This window comes from Helicoverpa armigera, chromosome 29, assembly GCF_030705265.1.
Source record: "Helicoverpa armigera isolate CAAS_96S chromosome 29, ASM3070526v1, whole genome shotgun sequence".
NCBI lineage: Eukaryota > Metazoa > Arthropoda > Insecta > Lepidoptera > Noctuidae > Helicoverpa > Helicoverpa armigera.
This window is the reverse complement of record NC_087148.1, coordinates 5,281,794-5,300,028: the sequence shown is the minus strand read 5'-3', so window position 1 is coordinate 5,300,028 and position 18,235 is coordinate 5,281,794. Positions and strand designations below refer to the sequence as shown.

Below are 18,235 nucleotides of genomic sequence, written 5' to 3'. Positions count from 1 at the left end.
TATTGGATTTTCTTAAAATTGTTTGCAGTCGATGAAATTAATTTCAATAGTCATCATCATCTGCTTAGTCTTTTCCTAACTATGTTGGGGTCGGCTTCCAGTGTAAATGGATGCAGCTGAATACCAGTGTGCCACAAGAAGCGACTGCCTATTTGATCTTCTGAACCCAGTTACCCGGGCAACAGAATACTCCTAGATAAGACTACTTGTCAGACTTACTGGCTCCCGACCACCCGTAACGACTGCCAAAGACGTTCAAATAACAGCCGGGACCTACAGTTTATCGATAGCAAAGAAAAAGAATTATAAGATTTTAAGATGACTATGCCTACTTATCACGTTAAAATTACAGATAACTTTAAAATAATTAATTTGACTATTATGTTAATATTTTAACCGTTAAATATGCGACATAAGTTAACACTTCATTGAACAAAAACTTGTTTATCTCGCTCGGGAATTAATTTATTTTACATAGACATACTTGAGATGTTTATCTCAAGCTATATTTTATTATTATACCTGTACTTTTAGTTAAACATACTTAAGTAGACAGTTCTTATAAAAATGTGTCGCTCTGAAGTTAGCTACTATTTGTAGAGAATCAAAATACCTTTATTTTCAAGCTACTTGACAACCAGTATTTCCAAAATGTTCGCGTTGCCAGGGTAACTGGGTTGAAGAGATCAGATAGGCAGTTGCTCCATGAAACTCACTGCTAAATAGCACCAACGACTGTACTTCGGAGAGCACGTTAAACTGTAGGTCCCGGCTGTCATTGAACATCCTTGACAGTCGTTACGGGTAGTCAGAAGCCAGTAAGTCTGACAATCAGTCTTACCAAAGGGTATCGACCTTTCTGCATCCAGTTACACTGGAAGCCGAAGCCAACATAGTTGGGAAAGGGCTAAGCAGATGATGAGATATCCCATCCCCGGACTGACCATCTCAACTTAACCTTGGCTAACCACATAATTATTAGATACTCCATCTACATTGTTAACCTATTTATCATTAAAAAGGTAATTATTGTTCAAGGAAATGAGAATAGATCTACAATGCACTACAATGATGTTATTTTTTATACATCGCGTGACTTCTAAGCATAATTATAAATCAGGATTAACTAGCCGTTTTCCCGTGGTTTCACTCAAAGTCATAGTCAAATCATTTTACTCCATTTAGGCCTTTATTTATCCTTCTCCGTGTGAGAGGAGGCCTGTGCCCAGCAGTGCGATAAAGAGGCTGTAATAGTTACAGCAACAGGCCTTTACAAGCACTTATGAACGTCAAAAATATAACTAAGTTTGATTCTAGTAGCCCATTCCAAAAGTAGCTTCCTATGGAGAAGAACGGGCAAGCAACTCTATGGTTACTCTTTTTAAAAAATAGTAGGTATTATAGCTTCATTTTTTAGCGAAGACAAAACGTATAAGAATATAATGACGAAATAAAATACTCGCATTTCGTGGGAACAGCTACCCGTACCGGGATAAAATATAGCCTATGTCACTCGGGAAGAGTGTAGCTTTCCAACAGTGAAAGAATTTTCAAATCGGTTCTGTACTTAGCCTTTGTGAAACAAACAAACAATACAATGTTTCCTCTGTATTATATTAGTATAGATGATTAATTAGGACTTACAACGGATGTATTTAGTTATTGATGAATGACCTTAGGGTTTATAACACGTCTAGTAGGATGGTGATGAAATAACATATCCTTACCTAGGTCATCATCAGCCTTTGTATCGTCCCACTGCTGGGCTGCGGCCTCCTCTCACATGGAGAAGGATTGAGCGTTAATCACCACGGGCGGGCGGGTTGCGGGTTGCTGATTTTAGACTTTGTAAAGAAAAATACAAATATCCGAATTAAAAACCTCTTTTTTGGGAAGTCAGTTAAAAGTGAAAGGTTTCTTCAAAAGGTTTTTCTTCACCTTTACTCAGTTATTGGAGTAAGATAGGTATACTTACTTAAGAAAGTATGCATAGCTTTGAAAAGGTAAGCGTACAAAGCCAATATAAATAAAAATATAATTGACTGAATTTCACCACAGAATGTCTAATTTTAAAGAATATCATTAAAAACGTTCACCGGTAAGGTAAGCAAAAAATCTGAAGCTGAAAAAAAACACTTTTTTATTTCACTTTCATTTTTCAGTTAAATTTTTCCTCTACCTACTCAAGTTTTGCGTCTTTAGTTTTGTTCTTATTTTTAGTTTTTGTTGCAATTCTAGGAAATAGCAATAAATCACTATTTTTTAATCCATTTGCATAACTCTAAGACGTAAAACTAAACTTAGTATTGAAAAAAGCAGGAAAATACAAATAAAAATTTATGAACTTACGTCACAAATTAATATTCTTTTTCTTATAATTATTCTTAAAATTCAATTATTAATCATTATGTCAAAAATCTACTAAAAATAACCAAAAACTATAAATGGTTCTAAGTTTTTCTACTAGATGGCGTTGGTTGTCTTACAAATGCATTGGAATAAATGAACGCTTGCATGCAATGAAAATAAGTAGTTATGTTTAATACTCATGTAAAAGATAATATTATTAAACATATTGTAACAAATGTCAAAAAATTACCAAAAATATGGCCGTTTTGGTGGGTTTTTCATTATAATCATCAGCCTATCTACCTACACTATAATACCTACTAATAATGAGGAAACATTTTTAAACGCTCGGAAACCACTGAACCGATTTGAAAAATTCTTTCACTGTTGGAAAGCTACACTATTCCCGAGTAACTCTGGCTATAATTTATCTGCGGTACCCAGAGAGGTTTCCCCAGGACGCGGGTGGAACCTCGGTAAGATAGCTAGTCTAACAAAAGTTTACAGTTGTTATTTCTGGCACCTACCCCTCGGTCTTCAGAATGACGTGTACAACGTCTGTTTTTTACCGGCTTACACTCCTTACTAAACATCATCATCTGCCTAGCCTTTTCCCAACTCCATACTTTGGAATCGGCTTGCAGTCCAATCGAATTCAGCTCTGACCTCCTCAATCCAGTTACCAGCGCAACCCGACACCCCTTTGTAAGACTGGTTATCAGTCTTTCTGACTACCCATAACGACTGCCAAAGATGTTTAAATGACAGCCGGCACCCACCAATTTAACGTGCCTTCCGAAACACGAAGAAACTCGTCAAATGGTCACCCATTTACAAACCGACCGCGCTAAGCATTTTTATATCGATAGAATAGTTGCATAGGTTAGTTTAAAAATAAAAAAAATATAGAAAAACATGATTAAATTCGTGGAAAATCCGCGTGTTGTTTTGAAGCTTATTTCTCTGTCCATCTATGAAAGATATTGTAGCTTGAAGTTATAGTCAACAGTGAGTTCGAAGTGAATGTATACGTTAGTCGGGCATCAACGCCCGCGCAAGACGCGTCGCGTACCAATCGGAAAAAAAATATTCACGTCAAAAACTCAAAAGTGCTGTCGTAATAGTTTTTTTTAATTGTGAGAAAAAAAAGAAAAAATTGTTACGTACGTGTGTTTTTTTTTTGTAAAAAAAAATTTTTTTTTGGTGTTTTTTTTTTTGTTTTTTTGGAAATTCTGTGTTTGTGGATTTTTTTTTGTGTGAAGCCCTTCTACTTTGTGAGTGGGATTTTTTTTATTGAGGTATGTACTTTAATTTTATTTTTAATAATTATTTATTACAAAATAAAATAAAAATTACCTACAAATATAACAAAAAAAATTGCAAAAAAAAAATATAAAAACTGCACAAAAAAAAACTATTTATTCGAGCATCAAAAAAGTCGGTCGCAACCCATTATTACCAACCTTAGTTCATTTAAAACATTATTTAAGTCTCCATTTGCATATATTATGCATTATTATGTCATATTATATAGTATTTGCTATATCGCTTTCACTAGTGGAGGGGGTAAATAGGCCACTATGCCATGAAAGTATAAGTCGAGATGAACGATAATGTTTACTTAAGACTTTACTTTCATTTTCTTGAAGCGTATGTCAGATCGTATGAAGGTAAAAAATGTTTTGAGAATTTTTTTTGTTGAGCGGTAGTTATAATTATTTTACAAAAAAAAATATGCGGCTTTTTTTTGTTTGAAATATTTTTTACTAAAAACATATCTTTTTTTAAATAATATTTTAACAAAAACAAAAAAAAAATAAGAAAAAAAGTAGGTAACAGAAAAAAAAGATCCGACGAATTGAGAACCAAATCATTTTCGGGAAGTCGCTGTTAGAAACAAATGTAAAAAATATTTTGTAAACAATAGTAATTTATAATACAACTACCTTCCTTTAAACAATACTTAAAATAAATTAAAGATAGTCAGGTATATTATAGGTCAGATAGGCAGTCGCTCCTTGTGGCACTCTGGTACTCAGCTGCATCCAGTTAGACTGGAAGCCGACCCCAGCATAGTTGGGAAAAGGCTCGGGAGATGATGAAGTGAAGTGATGAATAAGTAATTAAACCCTAAAGACAGATCACTGATTGGTTTAACGTAATAATCAATAAATCAATTTGAAGTTTATTTCCTAACAAACTTCTAATAGGACCTACGTAAGTATTTCGCAAAATGATAGACGAACCATTCCAATAGGTAATCATATAATTACTACTTAACTAATATCTAATAAATATCTAAATTCATACACAATCATCTGACTAGCCTTTTCCCAACTATGTTGGGGTCGGCTTCCAGCCTAACCGCATGCAGCTGAGTACCAGTGTGCCACAAGGAGCGACTGCCTATCTGATCTCCTCAACCCAGTTACTCACACAACCCAATACCCCTTGGTAAGACTGGTAGTCAGACTTTCTGGCTTCTAAAAACCTAATATCAGTCAGTCTAGACCCAAATATAGTCACAATAAGCAAATATGTTATTACCTCAATGTGTAATAACATTTTGCACGACCCAGGAACTGAACTCACATCCAAAGGTCGGGCTTGCGACAGCTAGACCAACGAGGCAGTTTGTAGTAGGAGAAATAATTGTATAGAACATTATTTTTTGTCTTAGAAATAAAAGCAAATAGGTTTATCCCCGTGATTTTAACTAGTCTTTACAAAATATTATAAAAGTTATAAAGTAGGTATATAAAAGTAAGTTTATAAAAATTATAAAGTAGGTAACTCAGTCTGTTTGTTTGATGCGATTTTATACTTAAATTATTAAAACGATTTAAATGAAATGTTTGTACAAAGATAGTCTACAACTGAGCAAGGATGAGCATTTTACCTCGTTCCGTTATAAATAGGTCTCATAATTTCAGAGATTAAATATACCATACAAACATAAAACATACTCTTATCAATTTTTGCTATATATTTAATAAAATACATGGCACACGAGCTAAATATATTGTGTAACGCGTTTACGAAACTAGGTATAATAATTTTATACATATTGTCTTTAAGTGAAAATATTTTATTTGTGCAATTGCACCCTTCGAAACTACAAAACCGATTTGAAAATTATTTTACTCTTAATAAGCTACACTATCCCCGAGTAACATTTTATCCCCGAGTATATTTTATCCAGACACGGGAAGTAGTTACCACGTGACTCAAGAAATAGTTAGTCGCTAAATAAATCATAATCATAATCAAGTCATGTACTGATTTCTAAATGAATGTAATATTGTAATTGTAACACATATAAATTAACTAGCTTCTGCCAGCGGTTTCACCCGCATCCCGTGGAAACCTCTGCACGAACCCGAATAAAAAGTAGCCTATAGCCTTCCTCGATAAATGGGCTATCTAACACTGAAAGAATTTTTCAAATCGGACCAGTAGTTCCTGAGATTAGCGCGTTCAAACAAACAAACAAACTCTTCAGCTTTATAATATTAGTATAGATAAAATAAATTCTTGTCTATGTATGCAAAACGTGATATTATGCACTTTTCGAAAATATTGTCTATGCATGGTAATTGGCAATTATGCTGTTTGTTAGATTTATTGGCATAGTTTTAATATCTATAATATTGTTTTAAAACTATTCTACTAATATATAAATGCTTAATTTTGCAACAATGTACGTCAATGTGTTTCGCTTTCACGCAAAAACTGCTAAATAGATTTTGATTAAACTTGAAACTTACTCTGTCCATCCGTCCCGATGTGATGAAAAAACTATTAAACCTACATATTTATATTATGTAGCTTGTGTTAGGTACTCACAGATAATGTAGCTTTCTAAACGTGAAAAAATATTTAAAATCGTCCCAGTAGTTTTTCAGTTTATTCATTACAAATTAAAAACATTTTTTTTTCTTAATAATATTAGTAAAGTACTAGTATAGATAATAGTAAATTATTATCCTTCTGACCTAAAAAAATCGGACTAATAATTTCTGAGATTAGCGCGATAAAGAAAAAACACTAACTTTTAAAATGTTTTAACAAATGTAAATAGCCCAAATATATTACAGTAAGTTTAAATTATGTATAACGGTTAAAAAAAGCGGTACTTTAATAAAAACATATTGGTATACTTTTATATATAATATATCATTGTAATACAGTTACTTTTAGTTGACAGATATATAGATTAGATATTTAAAAAATGTCTTGGTAGAAAAATATCCCACTTGCATACCTACTTAGGCCCAAGTTTTTAAGACTACGTAAACGTCAGTTTTCTTAAAATAACTATTACTATTACTATTTTTCATTTTCCATTTTCAAAGAAATATTCTGAAGCCAGTAAGTCTGACACCAGTCTAACCAAGGGGTATTGGGTTGCCCGGGTAACTGGGTTGAGGAGGTCAGATAGGCAGTCGCTCCTTGTGGCACACTGGTACTCAGCTGCATCCGGTAGACTGGAAGCCGATCCCAACATAGTTGGGAAAAAGGCTTGCTTGATGAGAATTTTCAAAATAAATACTTTTAATCGGGTATTTAGCCGATATCGGACGGACTGGAAACTTTGATTGAATTCACGATTTTCTTAATAAAATATTTTCATTCATCTTTTGATGTCAAAAATTATGTCAAACAGTTTTTTTTTTTAGTAAATGATGATATCCTCCTAGCCTATTATCGGCCACGGTGGCTGTTCTCATATAAGGAGATCTGTCAGCTGCGCAGGACATATTATAGTGCACGCACATTTGCTTGGACACAGGTGCACTCTCTATTCCTTCACTCTCATAGCGCGATGGGACGGCAATCCGACACGACCGGAAAGAGATCAGGCGCAGGACCGACATTTACGTGCTCTCCGATGCACGGGTAACACGATGGGACGACAATCCGAAATGAATGAAAAATATAAATATTGTTACTGTATAAGGTAGTTAATTAATGATATGATACTATTAATCAATTTGAGAGCACTTGACACATTAATTGATAGTATTACACTTAAGACTACACTGAGCGATAAACAATAATTATATTGTTAAATACTTCACAATTGATTACCAGCCATTTATAATTATTTACCTTTGTTTTGTATAAAACAATGAATATAAGTAACATTAGAAAAAATCTTGACTTACAATAACTTAAAAGTATGACCATCCTTCTTATTCAATTGGTTAGCAGTAATCTGTAGTAGAATATGATTTTTTTTTTCGTTTATTTGTACATCAGAAGGGTCCGAAACTACAGAACCGATTTGAAAAATTCTTCCACTGTTGGAAAGCTACACTCTTCCCGAGTAACATAGGCTATATTTTATCCCGGTACGGGCAGTAGTTCCCACGGGACGCGAGTAAAACCGCGGGAAAACGGCTTGTTGACATATAATAAAAATTTTATTAACTATTGAACGATTATAAAATAATTATGTGTATACGTTCATCGACTTTGAAGATAAAAAGTTATTTAATGAAATAGTTTTGTTTATAAAAATGACTGTATTTATGTCTAGTTTTTAGTTTCTAGATTGCCATGATTATCATCTAACTATATTTTGCGGTTTCGTTTACATTCTGAGGGGATAATTGGCTAGGCGGCGGGATTGTTCGCGCGAGTTACCGCGGCCCTGGTACATAAAGGGCTTAAGAAGGAACATGGTGGGTTTTAGTCAGTAAGAGTCTGACACTCCCTCATGCTGCACCCACTGCGGGAGGAGTCATTCGATGATTTCCAGTAAAAAAGGGCATTGCTCATTAATACCTATTTTTAGAGTTATACTACAGTCTAAACAATTGGAGGATAGTTTGACTTCGGTCAACAATATGACTGTTGTATTGTTGATCGAAGGTTGACCCAATAGTAGTCAATGTTTTAAAGATAATCTTGATTCTAATCAAAGTCTTCAGTCGGTCTGATACCGGCTAAATACATGGTCTCTGCTTTTTGGTATGATGATGATGATGGTTGATATTTTTTCATCATCATCATCATCTCAGCCGGCGGACGTCCACTGCTGAACATAGGCCTCCCCCTTAGATCTCCACAGATACCTGTTGGAGGCGACCTGCATCCAGCGTCGACGGCGGATTTTATAAGATTTTTTCATAAAAGGTGTATGTATATTCAAGATACATCATAGCTAAAATCTAGTAGGTTATTTTTTAAAAATCTAGTTTTTCCAAGTGTCTATGAATGCATGAAACAAACAAGTTTTTTTGCTTCATTAATTCATTATTTTGACTTAGAATTGATCAATTAAAATAATTATTTATGACCTGGTATTATTTTAAAATTGATTAACATAAAAGTATTGAATGATTTTTCCTGATTAATGTAACTAAAAGGTTACTAGTAGATATCGCTTTGGTAATATTTATATTTGACATGTTTTCACGGCAAACGCCTCGTTGGCGTTTCTGCTTGTGATCTCTCTCCGGTGGTGTCGGATTGTCGTCCCATCGCGCCATGAGAGTGAAGGAATAGTGAGTGCACCGCAGTCCAAGCAAATGTGCCTGCACTATAATATGTCCTGCGCAGCGCAGCTGATCTCCTTATATGAGAACAGCCGCCGTGGCCTAGGCTAGGCCTAATCGGCTAGGATGTCATCAGAATCATCATGTTTTCACATTAAATTGCTCGTGGCTCAGTGGTAGCCACTCAGATGCATCCAGTTAGACTGGAAGCCAACCCCAAAATGATTGGGAAAAGGCTAGGCAGATTAATTGCCAATTAGATTTTAGGACGATAAAAAGGCTGTAACAGAACAGATTTTCAAGGACATCAAGATATTCCGAAAAAAAAAGAAACAATAATTTTCTAAACGTATAAGTTTCTAAGGAGGAAAATCGCGGAATAAAATATCCTAAGTTGCCTTTAGAACAGTTTTTTTAAATATTATTTAAAAGGTTTTTTGAAAGATTTCATTTATCTTCCTAAGGATATACCAATTATAACAAAAACTGGCTTCCGCTAGTGGTTACACCCGCTTCCTTAGCGAAATAGTTCGCGCACCCGGTTAAAAAAGAGCATATAACCATCCTTGGTAAATAAGCTATCAAATACTGAAATATTTTTTGAATCGGATTAGTAGTTTCTGAGTTAACCGCGTTCAAACGAACTCTGTAGCTTTAATTCAATAGCGGCTGCTGTTCTCATATAAGGAGGTCAGTCATCTGCGCAGGACATTTTATAGTTTGGGCACATTTGCTTGGACTGCGGTGCACTCACTATTCCTTCACTCTCATAGCGCGATGGGACGACAAGCCGACACCACCGGAGAGAGATCACAAGAACGACCGACATTAACGTGCTCAAACTTTATAATATTAGGTAGTAAGTAAAGATAAAAAAGATATAAAGATTTTTTGAAAGATACCTGTTTTACGTCACGTTGTCATGTTAAGGACATACCAATTATATTAAAAATACAAAATTCAGGGAAAAACCTGGTCATTACATGAAAATGATACTCTTTAAGAAAAGATTATACTTGCATGAAGGTTAAAAGGTCTATATTTAAGTTATTTTTTGAGTTTTGCAACTCAAAACATGAACGAAGTAGCTTTTTTAATGTAATTTTCAAAAAATATTTTTAGTATATAGGAAAATAACAAAAGGTCAGGTTTCTAAAATTTTAATTCCTAAATAAATTGACTAAGTAGATTCCGTCTGCATTTTTTCCCATGTCCTTATAATTCGCAAGGACAAACAAATGAAGATATTCGAAAGATTTTTTAAAATTGGATTAGCAGTTCCTGAGATTAGACGTGAATAAACGTATTTCATTTTATTTCATTAGCGCATTCAACCAAAAAAACAAACAAATTCTGTAGATTTATAATGCATATGAGCATAGATTCAAATTAAATTATACGTGCGTTTGATTGCACTCAATAATTAAGCTATTAAACACAAAACATCTTTGTAATCTGTTTAATAGTTCCAGAGATTATTGCTACCAAACAAACAAACTGATCAACTTTTTATGTAAAGCATAATATATAGGTTTTATCAGTATATTATAATTTATTTATGTATTAATAAATATTTAAATAATTTGACGCACAAATGTCAACCAGGAAAGATCTTACTGTAACCCTGAGAAAATATAATGATTCAAATTCGGACTATTTTTAAACTAATGCATACAAGAAAACAACAAATATTGTTTTGACCTTTTTTTACTAAAAACGGAAGTTTTTTTAACGAACTTTGAACCAAAACATAACATATTTGACTGTTTAGTTTATTTGATTTAAAAACTTTAATTAAATATTAAGTCGTGGTGGCCTAGTGGGTAAAGAACCAACCTCTCAAGTATGAGTGTGTTTTCGATTCCAGGTCAGGCAAGTACCAATGCAACTTTTCTAAGTTTAAATGTACTTACTAAGTATATCTTGGACAGCGGTGACTGTGTTTCGGATGGCACGTTAAACAGTAGGTCCCGGCTGTCATTGAACATCCTTGGCAGTCGTTACGGGTAGTCAGACGCCAGTAATTCTGTCAATAAGTCTTACCAAGGTTTGGAGTAACTGGGTTGAGAAGGTCAGATAGACAATTGCTTCTAATAAAACACTGATTTTAAGCTAATCCTTGTATCCTTTTCAGTACACAATAAGAATACGATTACCTAAGTTATTTGTTTTCCCGCGGTTTCACCCACGTCCTTTAAACACTACTGCCCGTACCGGGATAAAATATAGCCTATGTTACTCGGGACGAGTGTAGCTTTCCAACAGTGAAAGAATTTTTCAAATCGGTTCAGTAGTTTCGGAGCCTTTAAGGTACATACAAACAGACATACTTACGAAAAATGTTTCGTCTTTATTTTACTGCTAGCTTCCGCCCGCGGCTTCGCCCGCGTAGAGTTCGGTTATATCGCGTTCCCAGGAGAACTCTTCAAAAGTCCGGGATAAAAACTATCCTATGTTCTTTCTCAAGGTCAACTCTATATCTATACCAAATTTGATTAAAATCAGTTCAGTGGTTTAGACGTGAAAGCGTAACAGACAGACAGAGTTACTTTCGCATTTATAATATTAGTAGGGAAGTATAGATATTGCATACAACATTAATCATTGATATATCTGTATGCTTGTACGCGTGTGTTGACAAATGGCTTATTCATTCAATACTAGTTAAGTCCGAAGTGTTTTTTGCATTGTTATTGTGCATTTAATGCTTGCAATTATTAAGTATGATTAATTTTATCTACTCGCACACGGCAAACTTTTAGTCGGCCGATAGTTTGATTGGGCTCATCATCATTCTCCTGTTCTTATCCCAATTTTATATGTGGTCGGCGCAGAATGTTGTGTGCATACTCTTCTATCTGCCGTCATCTCACAAGTAACATTCTTTCTTACCATATCTACTTTCACACAATCCATCCATCGTTTCTTCGGTCGTCCTCTTCCCCTATACCCGTCCACGTTCATGCTCATCACCTTCCTCACATCATGACACATAAGTTTTTTTGGGCTCATAACTCAGTATGAAGATGAATGGTAGTACGCACATTACAAAGATCAGGTATTTAGCCAGTATCAGATCGACTGACAACTTTGATTGAAATCAAGATTTACTTTATTTTCTTTACAAGGTGGACAGACGACATTATAAAGGTCGCCGTCGACGCTGGATGCAGGTCGCCTCCAACAGGTATCTGTGGAGATCTAAGGGGGAGGCCTATGTTCAGCAGTGGACGTCCTATGGCTGAGATGATGATGATGATGATGTAAGATTTCGTAAATCAAATTGTCATACATCAGGCAACTTTTGGCCGACTATTTGTATCTAAGTATAGTTGGACACTTTGTATCTAAGTAAAGATATTCTGTTGTCATGAGAAACTTCAATGGGCAAGGCCGTTTCATTTGTAGTCGGAAATCCTTTGGTAATACCTTTGTTATTGTGAGTATCTATCATGTATCGTGTTAACATTATTTCTAGTACTCAGAGCATACTTACTTAGGTATACATAGATTAGTCTATACTAATATTATAAGACAGCTGAAGAGTTTGTTTGTTTGCTTGTATGCGCTAACCTTAGGGACTATAACTGTTGGTCCAATTTCAAAAAAATATTTGATTGGTATCCGGGTATGGGGATAGTTTCGACGGGACGCGGGCATAAGGTAGTTTACAAAATAACATATGAAGTAGTAAGGTACTAGTTTTTCCAACAGTTTCACCCGCTTCCTTTGTGAAATACTTCGCGTAGTCGGACAAAATGTCTATATATGTCCTCTTTCAGGCTTTAGATATTCTATACACCAAATTGAATTTTATTTATTTAAAACTAACTTTACACGAAAATATAATTTAATTCGTTCATGGCGTCTTACTAATAGTAACTACTTAAATGCTTACCACATAACAATTTATTTTAATCGATTTTATAGTTTTTGCGTGAAAGACAGACAGAATCACTTTCGCCTTACAATCATCATCATCATCATCACCTCAGCCATAGGACGTCCACTGCTGAACATAGGCCTCCCCCTTAGATCTCCACAGATACCTGTCGCCTTACAATATTAGTAGTTAATATTAATAGCATTAGTCTATGTTAATAGTAAAAGTAATTTACTATATAATAATGAAAATTACTTATGCTTTCATTTACAATAATCTATAAATCTCATCCACATAACGCCTATAGTTACAGACTGATCTAGGTTGTAGTGAAAGTGTCATCAGTATATAAAGCCTACATTATATAAGAAAACTAGTTACTTGTGACTTGCTCTAAAGTGTTAGAACATGTAATGTATGATTACAATGTGATGTACCATTTAAATCTTGATTGATGTACAAAAAAGTATTTACAAAGAATCTATATCCATCATAATATGCCGAGCCTTTACCAACTATGTTGGGGTCGGCTTACAGTCTAACTGGATGTAGCTGAGTACCAGTGGTTAGACTGGTGTCAGTCTTACTGGCTTCTGACTACCCGTAACGACTGCCAAGGATGTTGTATGGCAGCCGGGACCTACAGTTTAACGTGCCATCCGAAACACATTCAATGGTGTCTAAGATATACTCAGAAAGTACATACAAACTTAGAAAAGTTGCATTGGTACTTGCCTGATCTGGGATCGAACCCGGGCCCTCATACTTGAGAGGTTGGTCCTTTACCCACTGGGCCATCACGACTGCTCTTCAATTTACAAAGAATCTAGATAATATAAACAAAACTCGATTTACGGGATTATTCGAAAGAGTTACCGCGGCCCTGGTACATAAAAGGCCTACGACGGAACACGACGGTTTTAGTCAGTAAGAGTCTGACACTCCCTCACCGCTGCTAACCCACAGCGGGAGGGGTCATTTGATGATTTTTTCTATCGCTTAAAAAAAAAAAAACTTCTATACCAATACTATGTGGACAAAGTCAGGACCAAAATCTAGTCAACAATAATCTTTCTTATAACAAGAAAATAAACTACAGCCGACTTTAAAAACAGCTCAGTTCGGTCATCGTACGCTACGATATTTCAACACAACAGTTTCAACACTACGGCTGTGGCCGACTCATTTCTGCTAACTTATTAAAGTTATGTCACTTTAACTTGCTTTTATTAATGTTGTGGAATTTTTCGAGATATTCGGTTGTCCGGGTAACTGGGTTGAGGAGGTCAGATAGGCAGTCGCTCCTTGTGGCACACTGGTACTCAGCTGTATCTGGTTAGACTGGAAGACCCCAACATAGTTGGGAAAAGACTAGGCAAATGATGAATTGAGGTTTTCAGGCTAGTAGCTTTCTAAATGTTATTTTTTTGCAGTTTCAGAAATTGACACAGATAACTTTAAAATATCGTGATAGACTAAAATAACTAGTTTTTGTATCAAAATTTTGTATAAAAATATAATGAATTTAAAAGAGAAAACTTTGTACCACTTTTAGGATATATTATAAATTGCATTCACTTAGGAATGTGAAATTTGTCTTACCTATAGAAGCTGCGATGTTCATTTGTTTGTTTGAACGCTCTTATCTATGGAACCACTGGTCCGATTTGAAAAATTCTTTCAGTGATGTTCAGTGTGCTATTTAAGAAGGATTGCTAATCGGTAATTTTTATCCGGGTGCGCGGAATAGTTCCCACCTCACGAGGGTGAAACCGAATCTACTTATAATAGAATATAGATTACTACCAGTTTACCCGCGGTTTCACCCGCGTCCCGTATAAACTACTGCCCGTACCGGAATAAAATATAGCCTATGTTACTCGGGAAGAGTGTAGCTTTCCAACAGTGAAAGAATTTTTCCAGTCGGTTCAGCAATTTCTGAGCTTTTTTTCGACAAATAAAAAAATGTATCTCTTTTGTTACATTGCTAAAGATAGATAGATATTTACAGATTAAAATCTAAAAAGTTAAAGCACCTTAAAATCATATTATAACCTTAAAAGTGCCTCTCGAGGTGACAAAAAACTATTACTAATTTCTATAAAACAAATATTTGAAAAAAACCTAAAGCCTAAAGGATTAACATTAAATTAAAAAGCTCATATTTCATATATTGTAATTATAATAAAACCACAGGATTTTTCCATTTAAATAATATAAGATACATGTATAGAAAAACTCGTCTTTCTCAATAAATATATTGTTGAATATATCAATACTGGTTAAGCAATTTCCGAGGTTGATTTCATTATAAATACATACTAAAGTCCATAATGTCACTGAACATCTTTGGCAGTCGTTATGGGTACTCAGAAGCCAGTAAGTCTGTCAACCAGTCTTACCAAAGGGCATTGGGTTGCCCGGGTAATTGGGTTGAGGAGATCAGATAGGCAGTCGCTCCATGTGGCACACTGGTACTCAGCTGCATCCGGTTAGACTGGAAGCCGACCCCAACATAGTTGGGAAAAGGTTCGGGAGAAAGCGTCATGAAAATCGTCAGCTGTATGTAGTTCTGATGACAATACAATAATATGGTACTGTCGAACTGATCTGATGATGGAGCCGGAAGATATGAACTGGAACTTCATGATGGAACATCGTATCATAGCTGTGTTTGGACTTGTTAGAAAAGTCTTGTAATGATTTTTACGTGTATTTATTATAGCGTGGTTTTCTAGTGTTTTTGAACGATTAATTTACACAAAAGTCATCATGAATAGGTTCACGAACTTTGAAAAATTAGATTGTAATTAAAAGTGTTGGAGTGGAGACCACGGGTTAGCAAGAGCAGCGTAGGACGTCCACCAACAAGGTGGACAGACGACCTTATAAAGGTCGCCGTCGACGCTGGATGCAGGTCGCCTCCAACAGGTATCTGTGGAGATCTAAGGGGGAGGCCTATGTTCAGCAGTGGACGTCCCATGGCTGAGATGATGATGATGATGATGATGATGAGATTGTAAACAATGACGAAATGGTTCTAAGAACAATCGTCAAACGAGTATTTTAATACGTTTATTAAAATATCATATTATAAGGTTAGATATTAACATACGGCTAGATATTATAACCTTCTAAGTTATTCATAGTTTCATACTTAATATTTCAAGTTATTGAACTCTCATATAATTTATAGTAGTTACCTAAGTATTAAAAAATGTTCCATACCTACGAACATAATAGGATAAATTATTGTAGATGTCGAATTATATGATACTAGCCGTTTTCTCGCGGTTTCACCCGCGTCCCGTGGGAACTACTGCCCGTACCGGGATAAAATATAGCCTATGTTACTCGGGAAGAGTGTAGCTTTCCAACGGTGAAATAATTTTTCAAATTGGGTCCGTAGTTTCGAAGCCTTTTAGGTACAAACAAAAAAAGTAAAGATACCTAATACAATGTCATATTCTTTATAGTTTAAGCTAAAATTAAACAAAAGTATTGCCTAACTAAAATTAGTGTTCAAGTGCTAAAATAAGTTAAGACTACTAAATAATTTTAGCATATAACATGTATGAGCTAATTGGATAAAAGTCTAGAATCTAAGTTTTTTTTTCAATTATTTTGTTCACGGATCCTTGAATATTTTTATCATGCTGTAATTTGAACATCTTTGGCAGTCGTTACTGGTAGTCAGAAGCCAGAAAGTCTGACTACCAGTCTATCGGAGATGCACGGGTGTATCAATCACCAACTTCCAGACTCCGAGCTGCTTTGTTAAAATCCTTAAGCAATTTTGACCTACCTGAGAATCGAACCAAGTGCCTCATGCACAGCAGCTGTAGTTGTAACCACTAAGCTACGACAAAATAGACCCTAAAAAAAAAATACAAACCTCTCCTTTCTTGGGAAATCGGTTAAGAAACCGAAAAAATCACGGAAATACATTGTATTATATATATCACATATTAAATAATGTCTAATTTGATTTACAATACCTCTATAAAAGAAAATATTTTCATTCATCTATAACCGTCAAAAAAAATCCAAAAACCGGTCACCCATCCACAACGAAACCGCGCCCACGGCTTAACCTCACGAAGTTTTGCAATTTTTCGTCGTCTTTTTTCTATGCCTCGTTGGAAAGTACGCCAGTAGTAAATTCCAGTTACTGGCGCAAGTTCAGTGGAACGATGTTGCGTTAACTGACTAGTTACGAAAGAACTACTTGACTATACTGGTTTAGAGACATTAGTTTAACTTAGTTTTGTGGCAATATAGCTAAGTTTTAAAATTTGGTTTTCATTTTCGACTTGTTGTATATTTGAACATCTTTGGCAGTCGTTACGGGTAGAAGCCAGTTTGATAATCAGTCTTACCTAGGGATATTGGGTTGCCCGGGTAACTGTGTTGAGGAGGTCAGATAGGCAGTTGCTTCTTGTAAAACACTGGTACCTACTCAGCTGCATCTGGTTAGACTGGAAGCCGACCCTAACATAGTTTGAAAAGGCTAGGCAGATGACGATGTACCCTAAAGACTCCGAAACTACTGAACCGATTTGAAGAATTCTTTCACTGTTGGAAAGCTAGACTCTTCCCGAGTAACATAGGTTATATTTTATCCCGGTACGGGCAGTAGTTCCCACGGGACGTGGGTGAAACTGAAAAAAAAAGATTGGTTATCCACCAAATTCAAAAATCATCCTCCGAGCATTTTGGGGTCGGCTTCCAGTCTCACCGGATGCAGCTGAGTACCAGTGTGCCACAAGGAGCGACTGCCTATCTGAACTCAACCCAGTTACCCGGGCAACCCAATACCCCTTGGTAAGACTGGTTGTCAGACTTACTCGCTTCTGACTACCCGTAACGACTGCCAAGGATGTTCAATGACAGCCGGGACCTACAGTTTAACGTGCCAAATCTATAAAATTCAAAAATGACATTAATTGCTTATTACGTAACATTAAAATTAGTTTATAATGTCAATGACTTTTTGCTTTTTATTTTGAAATAATCGCGATTTGTGTTACCTTCTTATTTTTGTTTTTATTAACTTGGTATGTAATAGAGAGGTTGGTCTATGAAGGTTAAGCTACAAATTGCCACGGTCGAATTGTGGATGGGTGAATTTGTCATACGTCTATATATTATCTTTCATTTTTAGGAAACTACAAAACAGCTTTCTCTATGTTACAAAAAAAAATATTCTTTGTAATCCTACATAGAGTTATTAAATAATTTAGAGCATCCGCAAACAGCAATCTTTTAGTCGGCCCGTCGCGCGTCGGTTTGTTTGGGCTCATAAATCAGTATGAAGATGAATGGTAGCGCGCACATTACAAAGATCAGGTATTTAGCCGGTATCAGACCGACTGAAAACTTTGATTGGAATTAAGATTTTTGTAAGGCGCATGCCAGGAGATGAGTTAAACGACCGAATGATGATTTAAGACTGACTTTATTATAATAATAATTTGGGTTATATTGATAGGATTACACG

The 18,235-nt window shown here is 35.3% G+C and overlaps 1 protein-coding gene across 1 annotated transcript in view; it reads left to right on the top strand.

The window, feature by feature from the left end:
* Positions 1 to 3,328: 3,328 nt before the first annotated feature.
* LOC110383138 (scavenger receptor class B member 1) overlaps positions 3,329 to 18,235 on the top strand; it is a 113,024-nt gene continuing 98,117 nt past the window's right edge. The window contains exon 1 of the mRNA XM_064042599.1: positions 3,329 to 3,647. The gene's annotated coding sequence lies outside the window, so the exon portion shown is untranslated. The remainder of the gene's footprint in view (positions 3,648 to 18,235) is intronic.